The sequence below is a fragment of the Fukomys damarensis genome, unplaced genomic scaffold, assembly GCF_012274545.1.
Source record: "Fukomys damarensis isolate Sample0158 unplaced genomic scaffold, DMR_v1.0_HiC HiC_scaffold_30, whole genome shotgun sequence".
Taxonomy (NCBI): domain Eukaryota; kingdom Metazoa; phylum Chordata; class Mammalia; order Rodentia; family Bathyergidae; genus Fukomys; species Fukomys damarensis.
The window spans coordinates 21739218-21743671 of NW_022900942.1; positions in this window are offsets into that span (position 1 = coordinate 21739218).

The following is a 4454-nucleotide window of genomic DNA, read 5'->3' on the forward strand; positions in this document are numbered from 1 at the left end:
ATGAAAGGGAGCCCCCACTCTCTGCCAAAGAGGGCATTCCTACGTGTTTGATAGCTGGCATTGAAAATGTAGTGAATAATGTTTCAACATTTGAGCTAGATGCATAACTGAGGAAGATTCCATACTTCAGATGTGACTTGGGGAACCTGAAATGAAGCTTTTCTACAATTATCAATAAAGAACTATGGGTCAGAGTTCAGGAAGGTTTAGGACCAAAGTACAGCGTAAAAAGGAGAATCAGTAATCACATAGGAAAAAACATTAGAATAAAAGTGGAACTTGCAGGAACCAGTATAAAGAAATTCTCACATTATTTTTATTGTCATTAGAAAGATCTAAATTGTATTAACACTATAGATGAAGTCAAAACATAATTGAGTGAAACAAGCTAAACATTAATAAGTAAATACCGACCAGTTCCAATTACACAAAGTTTATAAATCAAAAAAAACTAATCTATAATGACAGGAGTGAGAAAGTGACTAGTTGGGTGAATGGGGCAGAATGACTGAAAAACATTAGAAAGAGCTGTGGATGACACATGCTTCCATGTTTTGACTAAGTGTCTTTACATGTGTGTATATAATTCATACAACTCTGCACTTAAAGACTATGCATTTTTTAAAAAGAGGGGAAAAATACCTCATTTTGGTGGATCCCACCACTAACAGCCGTTGGTCAAACAAGATCTTTGTCCCTATAAAATGCCTGCTTGATGTCTCTTCCTAACCAGTGAGACACACATTTCCCTCCTACTTCCTAGAACTTAAACAAAATGAAGCCATCCTTGCACATTTACTCCTATCAGCCCCATTTGGTACTTAACACATTGTGAGCCTCCATAAATATTAAACAGGCACTCCCAGTTCAAACACTAAGTGAAATTCAAAAGCACACCAGGGAAACAAGAGTGTTCACTAAGCACTGGTATTGGAACACCACTGATATGTTAAACAAAGCTTATATTTAAAACATGTTTTTAAAAGCACTTTGGAAAATACCGTCAATACTCTGCTCAGTTACTTAAACATCAAACCACACACACACACACACACACACACACACACACACACACAGTAGAAGAGCCACCATTTGTAAAGCTTATTAGTACACAATCATCTCTCAGTAACTCTGGCCTCTGGATGATATACATAAATCTCAGAGGATAGAGAGAAAGGATTGCAGCTTTCCAGGTTTGTGAGCCTTTATTCTCCATCTGTTACTTGATTAATGAAGTAGGTTTGGCACCACTCTGCCCTGCAGCCAAAGCTAGAGCACATTAATGATGACCAGTAGAAAGGGGAAATGGAGAAGAAGAGTTCATGATACTTAGGTGAAGAGTAGAAAATCATCCGTCTCTTTTAACTCAGATTTGGAGAGTTTGGAAAAAAATTTTTTTGATTTCTCTCTGTTCAAATGCATGGAAACTTTCTGGCTTTATTTCTTCATTTTGTGTATTTGAAGCAAGAAGAAAATGAGAATTTAGAGCATGTATACTATGTACAGCTGTGAGTGTATTTGCATGTGTGCATCAAAGGGAGGTGGGAAAAATTATCCTTGTGCGGAGCTGGCTCTGGGCTTTCCAAGGATTTTACCCACCATTCCTCCCCTTCTCTGCTCCATTCATTCTTCGTTGCTTGCTTTTCCGCTAACATCCTCAGTGACTACAGTGAAAATAATCCAAAATGACAGCTCAAGACCGGCAAAAAGAAACCGGCATATGCCCATAAAACCAATTTATATTTCAAGAGTATGTGCCCCAGGTCATTTTTGTCAGTTTTCTTTGTTCAAATCTCTGTTATTTCTACTTGAAGCCACTCGTGTCATGACCACATTTTAAAACTGAAAAGTAAAAAAAAGTAAAAAGTGAAACACGTTTGGCAAAGACAGGAAGAAGCAAAAGGATGAGAGGAATAGTAGGGACTGAGCAAACAAACCTCATGGTGCTTTTCCAACTTGCGCCTGTTGCTGTTAGGAGTTGTGATGCATTTTCTGGTGGCTCTGTCAGTTTTACCTGTGGACATCTAGACTGAATATCTGGTTAATCATCCACCATGAACAAGCAAATCCATGTTAGGTGGCAGCATCCCTCACTGTGAATGTAGTCAGGAAAATGTGACTCCCATGTTTTTCCCTCTTGGAGACCCTGCTACTCTCTCCAGAGCTGTTCCATGGAAGATGCTCTTGCATTATGTAGCATCTCTTTTGAAACATTGGACTCTGTGAATCCTGGAGGAAGCATGTTCTCACTAAGCTCAGGGTAGAGCCATCCCCAGGAACACCATGTCTTGATTCACATGCAATGTATGGAGAAGAAAGATGAGGGAGAAGGAAAGTTATGTTCATTTAAATTCCTATTGTACACATTAGCTCAGCCCAAATGTACACAGGCACTTTTTTCTATTAAAGCTAGAAAATAATGGGATAAGAAGATGCAGTGCCCTTGAGACTACAATGCTACGCAAAATAAATCAGACCCAGAAAACTAAATATCACATGGTTTCTCTAATATGAGAAAGCCAAATTATAAATAATCTAAAGAGAAAAGTAAAAGCTAGATGATGGGGAACAGGCAGGTAGACCTTCTGTAGATAGGGGATCTAGAGGGAAGAAGGGAAGGGAATGGATTTGGAAGAAACAGGACTAGGATGCAGTACGTGTAAGTACCAACTCGCCACAATGAATGCATTCCTTATGCATCACAAACATAGGCTAATAAAGTTTTTTTTCAAATATTTATCTTTAGAAGAAATTGCACAACTTACTTGGTCAGACTATAATAAAAGCAGTGTGAAAAAATCTTTAGAGACTCACACTTTGACTCTAGAATTGTAATTTTACACAGACACACTCACTGAATCAAATACGGACACGACAATAAAAGGTGCAAATGATTAAGGCCACTTGGTGAACCAGCAACAAACAGGTCTGCACACCTCAGAAGAAGGAATTGATACATTAGATGTAAATAAAATAGCTGATATCTAAAATGTTGGTCCGGACTCCTCCAGGAAATATTAATTTATTAATTATGCTCAGATTACTTTGTTAAGAAGATAGCGTATCACTTACTATAAAAATTTCCTTGCTACAGAAAATGGCCAAATATTTTAACTCTTCGATGTTTTAACACACATGCAACAAACTAATTGCCTGAAAACTTTGTATATATGGTACATTTAATTATCTGACTTTAGTACATAAGTGAGAGTATTATAACCACGAGGCATATCTCAAATTCACTGTTAACCCCTCAGGTGTATCAAGAAAATGATCACTTAATTCGTTTTATTTATTTATTTATTTGGTACCATGGATCGAACTCAGAGCTTGTGAGGCAGGTGGCCAAACCACTGAGCTAAATCCCCAGCCCTGATCAATTAATTCTAATGTTTTTATGATTCTTAAAGAGGAAGAAAACTAAACAAATATAATAACCAAGTCTTAGATTTGAAGTCTGAAAAGAGGTCGTTTAATTCTTTGGTTAACAGTAGTTGATAAGATGAATGGAGGTCTACAGAATACAGTTGATAATGAAAAATGGAGAACGAGGGAGAAGAGATAACGCCTCCTAGATTTCCCTCTGGAAGAATCAAGTACATTTATGGGAGGGTAGAATCTTGGGGGAAAGCACATTCCCAGCTACAGCACCTTGGAGCAAAAGTGGAGGAGATAACGTATGTGCATTTTTAGACTTCCTTAATATGTAATCCAAGCTTAAAATACCCACGCTGAGCTGAAGAGTTAGTTGAAATATCAGGAACAGAGAAGACAGGTCTTGACTAAGGACACAGATCTGAGAAGACAGCATATGGATGTCAGGACAAGAATAGAAAGATGGGGAGGGGTTCTAGAAAGGAGAGACAAAGAAGAGCATATTTTAAAGAAGAGACTGAAAATGCTAATTATTGTTCGAAATAATAACAAGTAGAAAATGCATTTAATATTTTACCTCTTCTACTATGTAAGTACATTATTTAATAACTGAAAAATTCCACATTTGTCACTGAAGATGAAATGTAATTCAAAACTGAGTACATACGACAGTAAGATAATCATTTTGAAAGATTTGGGAGAAAGTTAGCACTTCATACTTATTGATACATATGTCTACCTCTTACTTTATATGAGTTCCTCTTGGCCATGAGTCTTACCTTGTCCAGTTCAGCTTCCATAAAGTAGAAGACAACGAAACACATAGTTAAGTTTTGCACACAGCCAATGCTCAGTAACTGTCAGCAAAATAAAAAATTTTTAGCTTAGGCTACACAGAAGATTAATTATAGCTGAGCATTTGACATAGAAAGAATTGCTCTAAGAGGAAGTGATAGATCAGGCTGAGTGGTTTAAATGAAAATGCTCTCATGTGTCCAGTATATACAGGCTAGTTTGAGTGGTAGGCAGAACAAGTAATATTCCCAGTTTATAGGAAAAGAAACTGAGTTATAGATGTG